The following is a 21,158-nucleotide window of genomic DNA, read 5'->3' as shown; positions in this document are numbered from 1 at the left end:
TTCCATCTATAAACACATTGCACCAGTCTCATCATGATAAAAACATTAGACAAGCCTCAATAGTGGGACATTCTACAAAATACCCAATTAGTAGTTCTCAAAACTGTCAAGGTCATCAAAAGTAGGCAAATCTAAGAAATTGTTATGACCAAGAGGAGACTAAAATTCATGCTTACTAAATACAGTGTGGCAAAATGGATGAATTCTGTAACAGAAAAAAATACATTAGGAGAAAAACAAAACAAGAATTCTGGTTAAATAGGGAGTTTAGTTAATAATATGTCAGCATTGGTTCTTTATTTGTGACAAACATACCATACTAATGAAAGATATCAATAATAGGGACCCAGGTTATTCTGTATTCACAATGATACTATAAATTTAAAACAGTTCTTATGTAAAAAGCTAATTAAAAAAAATCTGGGTGTAGAGGTCAGAGACAGAAATTAGAGATTTGAAGCACAAGACACATTTGATGTATTGTTGCTAACTTGAAAGTAAGGAGGGTCATGGGACAAGGAGTGAGCGTGGCCTCCTGTAACTGAGAGTAGCCCCTGTGTAGCAGCCAACAAGAAATCAGTGATCTCAGTCCTACAATTACAGCAACTAAATTCTTCCAACACCAACAATGAGTTTGCAAGTGAACAAGGGGACAGGGCCTGGTGGCTCATGCCTGTAATCCCAGCACTGTGGGAGGCCAAGGTGGGTGGATCACCTGAGGTCAGGAGTTTGAGACCAGACTGGCCAACATGGTGAAACCTCCATCTCTGCTAAAATACAAAAAAATTAGCGGGGCATGGTCGCAGGTGCCTGTAATTCCATCTACTCAGGAGGCTGAGGCAGAATAATTGCTTGAACCTGTGAGGTGGAGATTGCAGTGAGCCGAGATCATGCCACTGCACGCCTGGGCAACAAGAGTAAAACTCTGTATCAAAAAAAAGAAAAAAATAAACTGCACAAGGGGGACAAAGGTACCAGATAAGCACCAAGTCTTGACTCTAGCCTATTACTCTGAGTAGCAAACTTTACTATGCTGTTTCTAGTCTTCTGACTAATAGAAGTGCCAGCTCATAGGGGTTTTAATATTCCTGTTTGTGGTAATTTGTAATGCAGCAATGGAAAATTAATACAGAGCTCTAATGAGAAATACACCCATCTTCTTTCTACTTACGCCTGCTTGATCTGGATTTCTTGCACTGGAAAGTGAGAGAAGGAAGGACGTATATCTGAATCAGCCTATTCTCCCAGTTTTTCAAGTCAGCTTCTTGCTGAGAGGGCAAATTCTTGTCTGTTCTTGCTGGTGTGGTGAGCTAACGAGGAATAAGAACTGCCACTACAAGGGATTCTCCATTGTTTCTGGGGACAAATTAGAGTAAAGGAGAGGGGATCTTTGAAGGGCCTACATGACGGACATTGCAAGCCATGTTGTTCTCATATTGACCTTAATATTAATGATGTTGAGTGTTTGATCTGAATCTTCATGGCTCTCATATCTTAATTCTCAATTGTTTCTGAACTAGAGAGGACAAGGCAATTATTTTTTATGGTCTGCTTCAAACCTCTCCTTGAGGTTTCATGGCAGTGAAAAAGAAAGAGGGAAAAAAAAGATTTAAAAAAACCTCTTTTATAAAAAAAGGAAATTATTCTCATTATAACTACAAAAGAAAGTGGGGTCAGATTATATAGGACCATGGATGCCAGCATGAAACATTTTGTTTTAATGAAATAGAGCCTTTTTCTTGAACCAAGGCATGACATATTGAGAGTGAGGTTTCAAACCAATCACTTTGACAATGATATGCAGTCCGTGGGGGGTAGTGGGGAAGAAATGTGTGGAAACAATTATGTCTATGCAAATGTTATATAAAATGTTTTACCTCTGAGCTTCATGTAAAAACTGATCTTGGCTCAAACTGAAAATTGCTAACTAGGCAAGAAGAGAGAATGGCATGAAACATAAAACTGACTCCTTAAAAGCTCAGGACAGGCATATGTGCTTATGAAACTTGATTTTTTGCCAACTAGTTTATAAAAAATAGAATGTCACCTCACTACTCTTAGCACTTGCAGCTGTATTTTTATTTCCATTTGTGGGGTAAATGATTTTCAAAGAATTTTTTATAATAGTCAAGTTTGGCAAAATACAACACCTAAGTGTCATTTAGGGGCCTCACATTATTAAATATGATGGTACTATAATCCTTCAAAAGGTACATTTATCTTTAATATCTAGCTCTTCTCATTGAATAATGAAAGCTGGCATATATACCAAAAATTTAATTTTTAATCACTCTAAACTATGAAGCCCTATTGGTGAAATTGTGGACTCTGACACATAAAAGCTAAGAAAGAAAATGCTATTTTAAATTTGCTTTTTTATAGAATTAAAACATATTTGATTAAATTTGAGTTATGAATATCCCTCCTGGGCCATGCTCTCTCAGATGTGCCACAGAATTGCAAACACAAATCTAACCTGAGTCAGCAGTCAGATTCCAGGTTCAAGATAGATGGGTGGAGATTGATGGGCCAGAGAAATCAAAATATTACCCAGTTCCAACTACACTCCACGGAGTTATGCCTGTAGGTTTTATGGCTTGCTCTGCACCTCACCACACTACAGTCAGATGCTCCTTACACATTGTCCTGAGGTGGGCTGGTATCTTACAGTGCCCTTGGTTGTGATTCACTGTGAGTTCAGGCTTCCAGAATCTTCTCAGGGTTGGGACAGCAGCTAACTTTGTCTAACCTGTAACCTCTAGACAAGTTAAGGAAGTAGTTACATGGGTAAAATATAACATCGGGTTTCCACGTTTCAAATTCTGCCTCCACCAAGTCATGCCTCTATGTCCTTAGAACACATTATTTTGCTTCTGGAGGCCTCAATTTTGTCATCTGTTAAACAGGATAAGGATAGGGAAACTTAGAGCAATATCTTCTATCTTAATAAATTATCCTAGGAAACAAAATACATAAGTGAATAATCTGTGTATTTCTCAGAGTTCTCCAAAGAAACAGAACAAATAAGAAACATATGATATATATACTGTACATTTATACCTACATATACATATATATACACACACAGACACATATCTATCTATCTAATCTATCTGTCTATATCTTTATATCTATCTATCTAATCTATCTATCTATATCTTTATATCTGTCTATCTATCTATCTACCTGTATGTATGGAGAGAGAGAGAGAAAGATTTATTATAAAGAATTGGCTCACATGATTATGAAGAACTAGAAGAACATGGTATGTTTCCTATCCAAAAGCTGATAAAACCCAAGAAGAGCAAACGTTCAGTCTAAAGACAATAAAAAAATGCAGATGTTCCTATTTCAAAGGCAGCCAAGAAGGAAAAATTATCTTACTCAGGAAAGGGTCAACCACTTTGTTCAATTTAGACCTTCAACTGATTGGGTGAGGCCTACCTACATTAGGGAGGGCAATCTTCTTTCCTCACTCTACTGATTTTGATATTAATCTCATCCAAAGCCACCCAAGAATACTGTTTGATCAAATATCTTTGCACCCCACGGTCCAATCAAGTTGACACACAAAATTAACCATCACAATTTATGTAAAGCATGCATTCCATTGTTGGGAACATGTTTCATAATGCTAATCATTCTTTTTCATTAACTGTTAACTGTGCTGCACAATTTACTTCTAATATCTCTCAAGTGAGCACTCATAGTGACACCTTATACTTGAGAAATATAGATGTTTACAGTGGATAAGTATCTTTTTCAGAATCACACGCTACTATTCTACTCTTCTAGCAGAGCTGGAATTCAGAACCCCTACTTTCTGGCTATGAAGCCCTGTTCTTACAACCAAATCACAGTGCCCACCCTCCTTTTTAAATAAAGAGCAAACTGAGAAGGCAAAAACCAGAGCCCACAAAACTCCTTCAAAGTCTTATAGCTGCCAGTTCAGTTCCATGCCAGTGTACACGTTTATATATAACCATGTGTGAAATATCTATGCCATTTTTCTGAGATGTTGAGTAGGTGGCATGTATTTCAACATCTCATCTCCATCAAATGAGAGCTATAATATATATTTAAAGATGAAGTCAGCCTTTCTAAATATAATTTTCAACTGTGCTGGGAAAAATATAAACTGCAGCACTGTAATAATCAACATATAAATAGCTCCCAAATCTTTGCCATGCAAATTTGGATAATGATATTATGGAAGGGGACTATCAAAAGGGACCTTCTGTTACCACTCTTTTTGCTAACCAGTGAGCAGCTGGGATTGATGACATTTTTAGTTAAAGCCAGTTTGGAAAGGCTTTTATCCCACGGAGATAAGCTAAAGCCTCAAAATAAAACAATCCCAAACTGCCAATGTTTGATTGGTTTGAAGTTGGAACGGAGGTATTAAATTCTTGGTTTTCTCACAGTTTTAGAGAAAAAGCACACAGCTTTCCATTGCCCTTTGACGGCTGACAAACTGAACCTCCAGGCCTTTTGTGTGTGTGAATCTAGGGGTATATTTCCTCTACCTGGCAGTTTTCATGACACCTGAACCCACATCTGCAGGTGGAGAATGATGTCTCACTCAGCCTCAGTGTCTATGCGACTTCCTGAACAGACAATCCCTCTGCTGGATGCATCAAATGACAGGACCCTGTGAAGATGCAGATATGCTAGTTATCTCACCATTACCAAAAAGCCCATTGGGGTTTCTTTTGAAAAGATTCCCACTTCTCCATGTCTCAGTTGTAGAAGGACAGGACTCTGGGGGGACAGTTTTTGTTGGAATGTTGCTAATTCCAGGTACGAGTAGGTAGTAGGTGTTTATATGGCAGAGACCACAAACAGTTAGTTGTCGGCCATTTCTGGCTCTGAGACAGATTTGCTTTGGGCAATAGAGTGTTCTGCTTTTTTCCCCTAATTTGGATACTTTTAGATGGGGCAGATGCTTCATATTGCCACAGACTCTTTATCTCCCTATTGTCTTAAACTTGAGTTTGGGCCATTCTTACATGTGACTTTTGCTACTGAATACCACTACAGATGAGATATTCATTAAAGATGATTTCTCCAATAAGTGATCTAGACATAGACATTCTCATTTGATCCAAGGAGACACAAACACTGGTGTGGTGAAAGAAGAAGCCCTGCTGGGAACAGAAAATATAAAAAAAATGCACTCTGTAGGATGAATTACAACTGTGCCCTTAGCTAGGTGCTTTTTTGGTTTCTTTTCTTTTTGTTTGTTTGTGGTTTTTTTTTTTTTTTTTTTTTTTTTTTTGGTGTGTGTGAGTCAGTCTCATAAAATATAGAATACTAACTATCATGTTTTTAAGTCAAGCTCTTTTGTGCTTTAGTATGAGCTCTGTATCATTAATTGGGTTACTTTTTTTTGGTAGACATTGTTTTTTTTTCAAAATTAATCACAATAATTTTTCTGGTCATCATATGCACACCCCTTTGAAATGCAACTGAGCCATTCCTCCTCTCTTGACATGGCTCTATTTCTCTACTTTTCAAATCTGGGAATGGTCATCTGAATTGTTTGGTCAGTTAGAAGTTAGAAATTTTAAAATGGAAAATTTTTAAATTAGAAAATTTAACACAAGCATATATTTGAAAAAATGCTCAATCACTGGGGCTTTTCCTCTCTTGCTGTACTTGAAAACTTGAGTCCATGACATAATTGAGCTCAAGGCAGCTTTTCACACCAGTCTCATGGAGGAGAGTTGAGGGTACCTGAACAAAACCTAACATCGACTAGATTTACTAAGTGGGTAAAGCCATTGCAGATCATCTAGCACCAGATATGTTAGCAGACTGCAGATAGCTGAACTAATCCAGACCAGAAGAGCTACTCACTGGGACCTCAAAATGCTGACACACAAAAGATGCATATTATTTTAAACCATTAACTTTTGGGATAGTTTGTTATGCAGCAAAAGTTAAATGGCATATTTCTTAGCCTCAATTTCCTCAACTGCAAAATAGAGTTGATAATAACTACCTTGCAGTGTTACTGTGGGGATTATAAATAACATGTATAACTGGCTGGCTCACATAAAGTCTCCAACAAATGAAAGCTATATTATTCGTTAGTTATCAGTCTGAACGAGCTTCTAAGTCTCTTAATGTTAACACAGATTGAGTTCGAATTTTATGCTCCCGTTCTTGAAAATTGATCTTGACTTCTGATACTTCCTAATTCTGATGACTCAGTTTTAGTGTTGCTCAAAATGACATTATGGCCCCACTTTAATAAATTCATCTCCATCACAGAAGCTTAGAGAAAAAGCCTCAAATCACAGCCCTGACTTCCTGGAAGTAAAATTAACAAAAAATGACAGAATTAAGACAGCCATTCTCATCAAGTTAGAAGCTGAAATTCAACCTTGAGTTTTTGAAGCCCAATCAATTATTGTAGTTGGAGAAATCCTTAGAGAATGTCTATTTTATTTAAGCTACACATGTGTTTCACTGTGTGTATGGGTAGATGAATGTGTGTAGTCCTTATCCTCCAAGTTGTAAGAATGTACTGGGGAAGACACACTTATGCAAAAGTAGCTATCCTATAAAATAAACTACATAGGGTACTCTGACAGAGCATCCACATACACCAACACAAGGAAATGAGACTGTGGATTAAGATTAATGCAAAAGATTTGGGAAAGCATCAGGAGAAAACAGGATTGAGGAAATTTTCTCAAGTACATTAAGCAAAACTCTTTTAGTTTCATTTTCCAAAGATCTAAATGATCTAAATCAAACAGCCTCAAAAACCACAACGTAAACATGAACCAGAATCAGCGTTTTACACTCTTAAAAACTAGGGAAGCTTTGCCTTCAAAGAATGGCTAGATTCACAGGCTCAAGGAAATTTTCAGGACACCGTATCTCTCAGCTCTGACATGTTTTTCACTTAGTTGGTCCTGTTTATTCTCAGGTAAAATGAACGCCAACAACATGCTTGACCCCAACTCCAAGTTTGTAACAAAGAAGTGGTTTGTTCTTAAAAATTCAAATACAAGTCCTAGGTCTGACACTCATTACCCAAAATTGGATCATACATTCATTCATGAGCCAGCCACTAAAAATGAGAATAAGGTAAGCTCATCCACGCCCCAGAGTCAGAAAGTGGGAATCGAGAAAAGCTCTTACCAGAAGAAGAGTGAGGATATTGGCCCTCAACTTCCAAAACAAATATTCACTTTGGCAGAGTAGGATTTTTACTTTGAGGCAGCAGCGGGGTGCTTGAGTTAAAGGCAAAGGACCAGGACAGAGCATTGTCCCTAATAGTTCAATTGATTGAAATTGACACTTACAATTAGAAATGAACATATCCTTACTATTTTTCTTTCTTAATATCTAACATCATTCAAGAAGCTGAGGCAGCCATTTTTACGTGTTTGATTTTATTTCTGAGATGAGAAAGCAGATTTAAACGACCATTTTATGTGTTGTTAATCCCATGCATTATGTTTTAATAGTGCATTTTTTTTTTCTCATTTCCCCAAACAAAGAAATGTCAATTCCTGGAGTCTTAGCAACTCATTGGTTACACCCACTCAATTATGTATTTGGCTCAGTTGTAGGATAAAGTAATCAGATGAAGCCTGGTACAGATTGGCTTGAAGTAGAACAAATATGAGTGAAGTCATCCAACAACGTGCCTCATGAAAAAAAAAAATATATATATATATACAGTTCATTGCTAACCCAGAAAGAGCCAGATTTTGAATGATGTCACATGTAAACCACTATGGTAAAGCAGAATTCAGAAGGTAAAAATGAAGCATGACTGCAGGTAGGACCCAAGAATAAAACAGAAAACAGAGATAGACAAGGTGTCAGAGAGGACCCAGAAACAGCAATCACCCAGGTGGCCCACACAGATACTGAGAGTCTAGGCAAGGCTCAGAGAATTAGATAGAACTGAGGACAGAGGCTTTAAAATCAGGGCATCTTTCAAAATAAGGGTGTTTGGGGCCTAAGCAAACTCATTTTGTGTAGTCGTTACTTTTGTTTCTATTTTGATTTTGGATCAGTCTACAAAGTGGGGGAAGAAAGAGCAGGTGAGCTGCATAGACAGAAGTGAACAACAAAGATGGAATATTGTGGAGATATTCTACTTCACACTCCCATTGACTTTCCTTCACATTGGACACACACTTACTCAATGTTCCTGGTTAATATCAACTAGTTTCTCAAACCCTGGCTTAGCTATCACCTTCTCCAAGAAGGCTCCCCTGGCTGACTCCGTCTCCTTATGAGGCCCCATGTTATCCCATCACATTATTTACCAATTATATTTTATTTGCCTATTCATTTTTCTGCTTTTCAAATGCAGAGACCATGATTCAACCACCACTGTATCTTCGGGACCCAGAGTAGTGCTCAATCAGTGTTTTTGTTTTGTTTTGTTTCTAAATAAACCAACAAGCTTAAACTAAGTTCACCTCAACACATGTACCACTGAACTTAAAATAAAATAAATTTTTTAAAAGTAATTTCAGAGGTGTATCCACTTGTGTGACTATAAAAGGAATAAAAATAAAACCTATATTTAAATAAAAAATTAAATTAAATTAAATTAAATTAAATTTAAATTTAATAAAAAAAGAAAATCTAGATTCTTGGAAATTCAAGCAAAAATTCCAAAAAAGATGTTAATGTATACATTTATATTATTTATGGGCAGATGTTCCCCCCTATAATTAAATATACTCTTTTGTATTTGGTAGTTTTTCTCTATATAAGATGTAAAATAAATTCCCTAAAATTATCTTACTCTTGTTTGGAAACAAAATTATGAGAAGTCAAAGTTCTATGGCATTAAACAAGTCACCTCACGTCATATATAAAATAAGAGGATCCATTCTTGGTCTGTGTTTTTACAAAAGTGTAATATCTTCATGTTTGTTCTCAGCCTTAAGCACTTAAACAAATATATATTTTTAAAGATTCAGCATTATTTAACAAATTATTTCTAAGCTCATCTTTGATTTCCAAATTTGTCCTTATCCTATTTCTTTCTATACTGCAGGGGTTCACACGTGTTAACATGTGTAAGAAAATTTGGCCGTGGATGTAAAATAAATATTTCTGGGTCTTCATCTTAGCATTCTGAATCAGTTGATGCAAAGTGAACCCAGGAATGTGAAATTTTAAAATGCATGTTGTCTTTGATAGACCACAGTTTGAGTACCACTTTGTCTGTTTCCTTTATTCCCATATTCCTCATATTTTTCTCTCATTCCACTCCTGACTATCCTTCAGATCTACCAAACTTTGTGAATACAATGGATGGGACTTAAGTAATACCCAAGAAATATTAACTATAAAGGAGGAATGCATAATTAGAGAATGAATACATGTATGAATCAAGAAGAAAATGAACAAAGGAATAAATGAATAAATGTGTTTTTCAGGAAGTACTTATGGCTGTGTTTCTATCACTCCACATATTTAGGGACTGCCCAACCTCACCTCTAGGCCAGCTCTGGCACAGGCTTCCTGAGGAAAAACCCCAGCTGAGAGTACTCATTTAAATAAGTCCATGAGGGAAGAAGACACAATCAGGACACAGGTAAGAGAGGGGCCCACAGGAGATTGTTAGCAGAGGTTGACGTCCTATGGTATAATAGGCAAAAGTTGCCATTTGGAAGAAGCCCACAGGAGATAGCAGGTTCTTGCCTCATTCCATTTAGTTTCCAGTTAAGAAAATTTCTGTCCATACAGGAAATTATTTTGGAGGTTAAACTGGCTCAATTCAAATAGTAAGGCTAGTTGGGTGATTTCCTTGTCAACTGGAGTGGACTGAGATCATGGCATGGAAACAGAACACAGGCAATAATAATGAGTATACAACTAAATTGGTCTTAAACAAAATTGGCATTGAAACAGAGAAATTAATATTGGAATTTTATAGACGTTAGAGCAGTTTTTAAAGTGGCAATAATAGGACTTTTGAACTTGGAAATAATGCTGCTTGTGAAGCTGTGCCTTGGGAGTGTGGGTATGATGAGAGACCGTTGTGGGTTCCACCCTGGGCTGGCTCAGACTCAACTTCACTGGTTGTTAATGGCTGTCTTGGGATACCTAATGGAGCATCCCCCAGGAGGACGACAAGCTTCCTTTCCCACCTGCTGCCACTATAAGGTTCATCTTCAACCTGACTCTCGCTGATGGAGAGGGCTCTTGGTTTCAGCAAGCGGCCTTCATTTTGTCCACTAATGTTGAAGCTATCTGGTTTCTTTGTAGCTGGTTTCTCAGCTTTGCTTCCCTCTTCCCCTTTCGAAATGACTTCTGTCCACTACCACTGCCCCTGCAGCAGCCTACACATGTACCCTCTCCCTTCAGGCAGACAAATCAAGGAGGTCCTTTTAACACAACTAAAGACTGGTACAGTTTCATTCACCATCATTCACCCTGGAAACTTCAGGGATAACTTTGGCTCCTTGTTTTGCCTCTCTCTCATTTTCCAAGGCTTGCCTCTTAAATTTGCTTCTTCTGTTTCACCCCACCTATTCCCACATTAGTGCTGGCTGATATTAACCCATTCCTGAACAATAAGCGGTAGCTTCCTAGTTGGTGTGCCTGACCTCTACCCACATGTATGTACTCCTCTCCTCAATGCCACAATACATCAAAAAAGTTACTTTTATCAGTGCTGTCATCAGTGATTGTCAAGTTAATTCTACTGTGCTCAAATAAGTTTACTTCAACCAGTATTAACTGAGCATCTGTTATATTCCAGGCCTTCTCCTAGGACACATGAGAGACAATGAAGATGGATTATGGAGCTAGAAGAAGACACAGACTCATAAAGAGATGACTAATGTGTAATAAATAAATATAATGTCAGTGGTAGACCCAGAGGTTGAGAAAAGGCTTCCAGAAGACTCATTGACATAGTCTGAAAGGATGAATAAGAGATGGTGCAGTGAAGGGAGTGAGTACATGTGGGCAGTGGACTATCATGTGTACAAACACATGGAGAAGAGAACAGACAGAGTTCTGGAGGGAGTTTGAGACTGGACTAGGTATTTTAATGCTGGGAAGGGATGAGTAAGAGATACAACTATCGAAGGGTCAGATCATGCAGGATTCCATCATTCAGGCTAAGGAGGATAATTTTAACATTATTTGAACTGGGCTCTTATTCAGTAGTTCTCAATATAATCTCACACCCAGAGGATTAGCAGGCAGGGGGTGATATCCATTATTATGAAGATGACATGTAAAACTGTAAGATAAATATGAGTTTTAGATGGAAAGTAATTCACAATGTGATTTCATGTTGCAGTAAATAGATATATGTGATATATATATATTATACAATTTGGATTTCTTTAAACCATGGAAATTAAAGAAATCTCAGGCTTTGAGTGCGTTAATTTTTATTAGAGTCTATTATCTCCTCTTCATTTATTATCTTCTGCTTTTAAGTTACATATGAAGAGCTAATAGAATCAATAGCTCCAATGAAAATGCGATTCTACCCAAGTTACTCTACTTGGGGGAATAACCTAATGTACGTTCACAAGTAGAAATGAGTTGTTTTTGACTCTGTAGCAAAGCAAGTTTTGCACGAGCAAATATGTGTATTTTTCTGGTGTCAAGGCTTATTATAGTCATTAAATCACCAAATAGTCAATAATAAATAATTAAATAATAGGAAGATAAATGAACTGATAGATAACAGATAAAGTAGACAGATACATAGATCATAGTTAGATATAAAGGACGATAACTAAAACTAGATGGATGGATAGATAGAAGATAGATATACGAATAAAAGGGAAGTTCAAAATTATAATACCTACTTCTGCTATTATTTCTTTTTTCTGTGACTTTGCATAACTCTGCTACCCTTGGAATTTCCCGCTACAATTTCCTTTGGCCTAGAAAAGAGACGAACTGAATCCTTATATGTGTCCAGGTCCTTCAGAAAACAAGAAATAATTTATCTTCAATTCTTAGTGTTTATGTGTCACAAATTTTGTTCTTCTCACAGACAGCCTTAATATGTTGCCATATTTTTATTCCTCCATAATGCATCATTTCACCCAAGTTGAAAGATCATTGAGAACAGAAACATTACTTTACTATTTGTACCCCAAACACAGACTAGCACTGGATCTTGCCAGAGGTACTTAGTTGCATATTTAATGTATAAATCATGGACTGTTTTGGTTCATTTCAACAATAAAAATTGAATGTAATGTGCTAGGTTCTGGAGGTACAAATAGTTAGGACACAGTTCTAGATATTGAGGTGTTTACTGACTTCATCTAAGAACAGACTTTAATAGATTTCAGAATTTTAATTTCACATTTCCACTGATTATATTCTCTAAGAATTCTTATTAGAGGGGTCATGGTTTCTACAAAAGTGAGGTGTAGATGATGACAACCTTATCGGAGTAAAGCTATTTAAATTTAGCAATGAATCACAGAGGTATTCAGAGACTTCAAACAGGAATAAATTAATATATTTCTCCCTAGTGTCTTGAAATACAACTCTAAGTATGCAACATAAAGAGTCCATTACTGTGGTTACTTTTTTAGTATATTACCAATGCAGATCAGGCTGAATTATTAGACGATGACCAATAAATATAATAGACATTGGTGCTTGCTCCAATATAGAGTTAATAACTAACCTCTATATTTTAAACAATGCAGAAGCAGCATATCTTCTATATTTTGTGTTACCATACCATATATTATAAAAATATATATTTGAGTTTGTATTTTATTGTAGAACATTTTTAGGATGATTGAATTAGGTATTTTAATTTTGCAATTAAAATAATTTACAATTGTAGCTTTTTTTTAACTTTAAAGTACACTCATATTCATTATTTAGTTATAAATTTAAAGGTATTTATACCTAGAAAAAAAAAGGATATTTGGTTAGTAGGATAAGGGTTATTTTGACTGGCTGGGGCTGAATTTAATAAATAAGCAAATGAAGTAGTTGAGAACCAGAATCATATACTATAAAAACACCAGCAAACTAGAAGAGAAAGTGCATGTGTGCGTGTCTTGGGAAAATACATTCATAGAATTCTAGACATGTTTAGCATCCACAACTCCTGCTGAATTCAAAGTGGACTATGTGACACCAACCTTTACTCCCTCCTCAACCAGTTTTAATGAGACAAATGTTAAGTCTGGGTAGTTCATGAAGGATCTACGGCAGATACACATTTTACAGCCACAGGCTCAGTAAGCACAACAAACTGATCAAAAGTTAGTGGAAACAGAAAGAACAACAGATAATATCAATTTGGGCTCTGAGAAAGGGAAAAGCAATGGCTGACTTTGCTCGTGATTCTCCAAGTATACATCTCCCAAATATTTCCCCATTCTGGCGGAGGAATTTCTTATTATATAGGCTAATGATGCCAGATACATATTTCTTCAGCTTCCCTTATAGCTAAAAAGCGGGTTTATGACCTATGGAGGACTTCTGGGAATGGTTCCCTTCTGGTTAAAAAGAGAGATAAGAAAAAAAATGCACTTTTTAGCCTTGGATGTACTAAGTAAAGACATGGTGTTATGGTGCTGCAGCAGCCATCTTGTAACCAGGAGGTGATAAACCAAAGGACCGCAGCAAGCACACTGAAGATAGTAGACTGAAACGGGAAAAAAGACTTGGTCTCTGGTGATTGTGTTAAGTTTTGAATTAACATATATACAACTGAAGTATCGTTAAATTTTTTGGTATGTTAGATAAAAAATATCCGTATTTATTCTAGCCATAGTACTTGGGCATATAATTTCTGTGTGGTTATAAGCATCTTAATTCATAAATGATTTCATTTTCTGACCTTTAAATCCCCAATTGAATCAATCTCCATGAAGCCCAGCTAAATCTAAAATAATTTTGTATTGTGATTGTCTTCTCTATTGTCACTAAACAAGCCTTTTTATCCTACTTCACATGTGTTTCTATTTCTTGCAAGCAGCAATGACCAATGGCCTTGATACAGGCTTTTTGTGATATATTTATGAAGTTAAGGGCTTTGACTAAAATCACAACAGAATTCAATTGTGATGCAGTGGTACCCACAATATAGGCTAGCCACGTGGGCTTTTTCAGTTATGTGCCATGTGCTATTTCAAAAATGGCTGGAAAATAGAGATTTTATTCATTGATGAACTATTCAGTACTATATAAGAAATACTGAGAGGCATTTTAAGAATAACTTCAATGCACTTGGTATCATTTAACCTACCGTAAAATTGCAGCATAATGCCCAGTGAAAAGGGGTTCAATTGTTCAGAGAATGAGATCGGAATGGAACCTGAATATATTTAATAACTATGTTAACATTTTTTCAGGGAAGTTATCTAATACTTATCCATTTAAATGAATTTAAATGGAAGCTTCTCTCCCTAAATCCTCTCTATTATGAAGTTACAGTCTCCAGATTGCCAACTCCATTGTCCAAAGAACAGAGAGTGCTTGGAAATACCTGCCAGATAAATAAGTTCTCACAAGCCTGGGGAGATATTAAGCACTTCTGCGTGTAGCTGCTTCCAAAGATGCCTTTGCATCTCCCGCTTCACTGCTGCTGTGAAGTCGACAATCCTGGAAATGCATTGAGTTTTGAAGCAGGGAGTTTTCAAAGTGACAGGCTTAAAAAATACAATTCACCTTTTGCCCTTCCACTCCCAGCTGCAGAATATTAGGCCTCCTTAGAACTCAGTTTTATAACTCTGAATACGCGGTGATACTTTTAATAAATAGGCTAAGCTCTCCTGGGCCACAGGCTTCCAATTATAGTTTCTAGTCCAAATCCCCCTTTTAAATGCAGATGATTAAATGAGGGTATTTATGATTTAGACAACAAGAAAAAAAAAAAAACATGTTCATATCTCCTAGCTAAATACTATAATCTCAATTTTCTTAATATTCAGTGAAATAATTAATGGCAGATTTGAATTGGCTCCAAAATATTCTCTTACATAAACTGCTGCTAACAAATAACAAAGACACAATCAAGTGGCATAAAATTTATGGGATAGGAAATCTGTCTTGATTATATATCAGTTTCATACATAGAATGAGCTGGACAGCTCTGTGTTACAGAAACTATAGGAAAAGCAAGCTCTCTTTCTGCCTCTGATACGAAGCAGTTTTATGTATGACATTTGTCATTGAAACGCTCTGTTTCCTTGTATGTTAACTTAGAGTGTTAGATTTTATAATATTTAATAACTCTTGAATTCTGTATTTGTTTCCCAATAAAATAAAATTCAGTTGTTTTAAGGGAAAGAGCAGAAAATTTGGACCCAGAATACTTACATTTGAAACTCAGCTCCAAATTTCTTGGCTATAGATCCTTGGATACAAAGTTAACTGTGTAGAATCTTGATCTGTAAAATGGAAATGATAATACCAATATCACAATTATATTCAAAAGATGCAAGGACATCACTTATGGAATATTTATTAAATTACAAATTTAAAACACATTTTATATCTCAAACATATCCCAATTCTTGAGAAAGCATTGCAATTGATTGTACCTATTTTGAGGATAATGTGTATTGGTGCTCCTGCCAGCTACAAGAGACCCAAAGTCAATCTTAACATAAACAGAAGTCATAAGCACAACACACAGGCAAGTAAGTGGCCACCCACATGATCTGATTTCATATTCCTTCAAATATATAAATTTTCCCCTTCAAATCAATTTTTTTTCTTTCCCTAGAAGTAAAAGAAGGCCCTCCTGTCTCTATACAATTAAAGCTTTTTATGAATAAGTCATTGTAGCAGTCATCTTAAAACAGATTTCTGGTTATAGGTATGAGATCCCCATGAACCTTAAAAAGAATTTACCTTAATCTTTCCTGTATCAAGGAGTACCTAGCAGGGTGCCTGGTTATGGGTTGGTGTTAAGACAGGTTTGATGAATGGATAAATGAATGAATGCATGAATTTCCCATTAGAATATTTTTCCCTTTAAAGTTTGTAGAGGTCTGATTAAAGTTTCTAGTAATCATTTCATGATAGTGCAAATGAATTTCAGATAATTTCTTGGGGTCATGCGAGGAAAGAGTACTGAGGCCTAAGTAGTAATTTGGAGAAAGAAACTAGCACAGGGAGAATGAGGTCTCCAGAAACACTGTGCAGCTCCCTTTACTCCCACCCACTTTGTCTGGACAAAGGAACTCTGGAATCTTTCGAGTACGATCACAAAGGTTTTCACTGAATAAGAAGGAGTGGCAGCTCCCACATAGGAGGCTCCCGCTATGTGCTGGGAACTGTCCTAGGCATTTTGCATGACTTATGTAACTTATTCCCCACAACAACCCTAAAAGGAGCAATCAAAAAAATTCTGTTTTTCAGAGGAGGAAATTGGGGCATGGAGTTTTCCAGAGGTCACTCCTCTTTTTAATTGGCAGGATCAGGATTTGAGAGAATCAAGTGCTCCTAACCATAAACCTTTCCCTTTGGAACCCAGAAAAAGCTTCTGAACATTGCCCACTGCTCTATGCTCAGTGTTTGGATGGTGATGCCAAGAAGTGAAACAGGAGCTTGCACAGGAACTCTTCTGCATAGCTCTGGTCTAAAGTTCAGACTGAGGGCAGATTGCAGCAGGTTGGAGATGGGACTTGTAAAGAATGTTTGTGTGTCCCACATGTTTGGCATAGTAGACACCCTCTGTTCGCCTCAAACTTGGCTGAAAAGACAGAATGCCCTGGCTTCAGATAATTCCAAATCTGCACGTATTGTTGATATTGATGTTCTTTCGTCTGGATGGGAATGACAGGCATCTTTTGTCCAGATCTGGCAGACATACCAGAGCAGAGCTGACTCTCCCCTGAATGCAATGTAACCGCCAACAACACAGACACTCCTAAGCCCCCTAAGTAATACAAATGCCCTTCTTTCCTTTGTCTCCACAAATTATTCATAAAAAATTGAATAAATTGAAATGCTATGTAATTTATGAAGCAGCTGAACTCCAAATAGTTCTGAATCCTCCCGTGCCCCATGAAGAAAGGGAGGGGAATATAAACTAGATGGGATAAGAGGCAAGAAAAGAATGCCAAAGTTGGGGTTCCCAAGGGCGCTAACAACCAAGGCAGTTCAGAACTGCAAAAGGTAGGAGCCAGTCCAAGATAAAGTTGATCAGGCGAAGTTGAGCATCAAATGCCAGACATAACAAGTGCACCCTGAGTTCAAAGAAGAATAAGAAGAAAAGAATATTAAACATAAGCATCGCATATCACGTTTTCTGTATAACATGTTCTGTCCTCAGCATTTTTAGTGAATTACTTCATTTAATTGAGGTAGACATTGTCATCCTCAGTCAAAGATAAAGCAGTGCTTGCTATGAAGTGTTAGGGATCTCCACTAAAGAAGCAAAGCAGAGAGTTGCCTACTGGAAGGCTCAAACCAAGTCACAAAACATTGCTACCTGTAATACAAGGTATGGGCCCAAGAGTTTATGGACAGGTTGATGTGAGATTAACCTGAGGGCGGGTCCTACATATGTGAAAAGTACAAAAAAATTGCCAAGAATAACTTTTCTCAAGGATGAGAACTATCAGTTAGTGGATTTCTTAAACTGGATTTAGGGTTGAAGCAGAAAACAAAAAAGATTTTGGTAATTAAATGTTACAATTGTATCAGATCATTTCAATACAAGGTACAGAATATGTTGAGACAGAGTCTCTGTTGCCCAGGCTGGAGTGCAGTGGCACTATCTCAGCTCAGGCTCACTGCAACCTCCGCCTCCGAGGTTCAAGCAATTCTCCTGCCTCAACCTCCCAAGTACCTGAGATTACAGGTGTGTGCCACCATGCCCAGTTAATTTTTGTACTTTTAATAGAGACGGGGTTTAGCCATGTTGGCCAGGCTGGTCTCGAACTCCTGACCTCAAGTGATCTGCCTGCCTCGGTGTCCAAAAGTGCTGGGATTACAGGCATGAGCCACCGTGCCCGGCAATGTATTTTGCATTTTTGAAGTATATATCATTTTCTCCTGAAATGCTTTTTGTCATGAGATTGTCAGATCTGAGAGATGGCTTATCTTTTAGTTATTTTTAGTTATTTTTCTGTGTATAAGGAAATACAGTCAATGAGATATGCAGTTCTTTATGGGAAAACATGTAAGTCTTGTTCATTTTCCTTATAAAAATAATTTCTAAATTTTACATATTGTATTTTGTGTATGTTTATATGCATTTAGATTCTATGCCAATTGTTGGGTGGTAGGCAGAATAATAGCCTGAAAAGATATACAAATCCTAGTGCTAAGAGTCTGAGAATATGTTATATTACAAGGCAAAAGATAATTAAAGCAGCTCATCAGCTAGATTATCTGAGTGTCCTCAATATAATTACCAGGTTCTCAAAAGTGATAAAGAGAGGCAAGGAGAAGAATCAGAGAAAAAGATGTGATGGTCAAAGTAAATCAGACTAAGGTAACGTGAGACTCCAATTATTAATTCTGGCTTTCAAGATGGAGGAAGGTAGACTATGAGCCAAGCCTGCCTCTAAAAAGTTAGAAAACACAAATAAATAGATTCTCCCCTAGAACGCCCAGAAAAGAATGTAGCCCTCATGACACCTTGATGTGATCCTAGTGAGTCCTGGGTCAGACCTCTGACCCACAAAACTTGGGATGAGAAATTTGTGTTGTTTTATGCTGCTAAATTTGTGGTAATTTGCTACAGCAACAATAGAAAACTAATCAAGGTGAAATGTTATCTAAATATATTGCTTCTTTTGTTTTTCTTCATAAAATATCATGATCTGGCATTTAAAATTTGGAGGCATTATGCTCATCTCTGATTATCTTCAGAGGGAACAACTATCTAAAGGAGTCCTGTAGCACTGTCCTCTGGCTTTTCTTTTTCTTTTTAGTTGACAAGTAATAATTCTACATATTTATGGGAGATAGAGTGATATTTTGATCTGTGCATACAATATATAATAATCAAATCACAGTAACTAGCATATGTTTCACCTCAAACCTTCATCATTTCTTTGTTGTTGTGAACATTCAAAATCCTCTCTTCCAGCTTTTTGAAAGCATACAATAAATTATAGCTAACCATATTCATGCTACAGTGCTGCAAAACACAAAAACTCATTCTCTCTATCTAGCTATAATTTTGTATCCCTTAATCAACCTCTCTCTATCTTCCTTTCCCTCCTACACACTTACCAGCCTCTAATAACTAGAATTCTACTTTCTATTTCCATAGCTCAAAAAAATTATTTTGTCTCCCACGAGTGAGAACATAAGGTATTTATTTGTCTTTCTGTACGTGACTTATTTCACTTAACATATTGTCCTCTAGGCTCATCCATGTTGCACAAATAACAGGATTTTATTATTTTTTATGGTAGAATAGTATTCCACTATGCATCTATACCACATTTTCTTTATCCATTCATCTGTGGATGGACACTTAGGTTGATTCCATATCTTAGCTATTGTGAATAGTGCTGCAATAAACATGGAACTATAGATATTCCTTTTATTTCTTTATGTATTATTATTATTTTTTCGAGATGGAGTCTTGCTCCATTGCCCAGGCTGGAGTCCAGTGGCACAATCTCACTCACTCACTGCAACCTCTGCCTCCCAGGTTCAAGAAATTCTCCTGTCTCAGCCTCCCCAGTAGCTGGGACTACAGGCGCACACCACCTCGCCCAGCTAATTTTTGTATTTTTAGTACAGACAGGGTTTCACCATATTGGTCAGGTTGGTCTCAAACTCCTGACCTCAGTTGATCCACCTGCTTCGGCTTCCCAAAGTGCTGGGATTACAGGCGTGAGCCACTGCGCCTGGCCAGTATTCCTTTAAAATACTGATTTCCTTTCCTCTGGATAAATACCCACTGTGGGATTGCTAGAATGCATGGTTGTTCTATTTTTAGTTTTTTGAGAGGCCTCCATATTGTTTTTCGTAATGGCTGCAATAATTTATATTCTTACAATATATTAAGAGTTTTCTTTTTCTGCATCTTAGCCAACATTTTCTTTGTCTTTTTGATAATAGCCATTCTAACTTTGATAAGATGATATCTCATTATGGTTTTGATTTGCATTCATCTGATTATTAGTGTTGTTAAGTATTTTTTCATGTATGTTGGTCATTTGTATGTCCTCTTTTGAGAATTCCTTTTTAATAGAATTGCTTGTTGTCATTTTCTTTTGCTGTTGAGTTGTTTGAGTTTATTGTATATTCTGGATAGTGGTCCTTCGTTGGATGAATAATTTTCAAATATTTTCTCTCATTCAATAGGTTGTCTCTTCATTCTGTTAATTGTTTCCTTTGCTGTAGAGAAGGTTTTCAGTATAGTATAGTTCCATTTCTCTCTCTCTGTCTCTCTTTTTCTTTTTGCCTATGCCTTTGATGTCGTCACCATAAAGTCTTTGCCTAGGCTAATATTCTAAAATGTTTTCCCAGTTTTCTTCTAGTAGTTTCATAATTTGGGCGCTTACATTCATGTTGTTAATCCATTTTGGGTTAATTTTTTTATATAGTGAAAGACAGGAGGGTCCAGTCTCATTCTTGAGCATGTGGATATTCAGTTTTCCCAGCACCATTTAATGTACGTTATTGGCATCTTTTCAAAAATCAGTTGGCTCTAAATGTGTGGCTTTTTTTCTAGATTCTCTATTGTGTTTCATTCTCTACTGTCTGTTTTTATACAAATACCATGCTCTTTTGGTGACTATGGCTTTTTAATATATTTTGAAGTCAGGTAGTGGGATGCCTCTGGCTTTGTTCTTTTTGATCAGTATTGCTTTAGCTATTCAAGTTCTTTTGTAGTTCCATATAAATTTTAGAACTATTTCTTTTTCTATTTCCATGAAAAATGTAGTTGGTAGTTTGATAGGAATTGCATTGAATTTTCGATTGCTTTGGATGGTATGGTCATTTTAACAATATTAATTCTTCCACTGAATGTAGTGTGTCTTTCCATTTGTTTGTGTTCTCTTCAATTTCTTTCATCAGTGTTTTGTAGTTTGTTATGGTGTTATTTTGTATCCTTGATTAAATTTATTTTTACCTATTTTAGACATTTTTGTAGCTATTGTAAATGGGATTATTTTCTTTATTCCTTGTTCAGTTAGTCCATTTTTGGTGAATAGAAACACTACTAATTTTTTAAGTTGATT

General features: G+C 36.6%; 1 long non-coding RNA gene across 1 annotated transcript in view; it reads right to left on the bottom strand.

The window, feature by feature from the left end:
• The window catches only part of LOC129058922 (uncharacterized), a 119,281-nt gene that overhangs the window by 26,659 nt on the left and 71,464 nt on the right, over positions 1 to 21,158 (bottom strand). The window contains exon 2 of the long non-coding RNA XR_008524370.2: positions 15,316 to 15,386. This is a non-coding gene — a long non-coding RNA (uncharacterized LOC129058922). The remainder of the gene's footprint in view (positions 1 to 15,315; positions 15,387 to 21,158) is intronic.

Source organism: Pongo abelii, chromosome 3 (assembly GCF_028885655.2).
Source record: "Pongo abelii isolate AG06213 chromosome 3, NHGRI_mPonAbe1-v2.0_pri, whole genome shotgun sequence".
Classification (NCBI taxonomy): domain Eukaryota; kingdom Metazoa; phylum Chordata; class Mammalia; order Primates; family Hominidae; genus Pongo; species Pongo abelii.
Note: the sequence above shows the minus strand (reverse complement) of the source record. Positions and strands in the feature narration are given on the sequence as shown.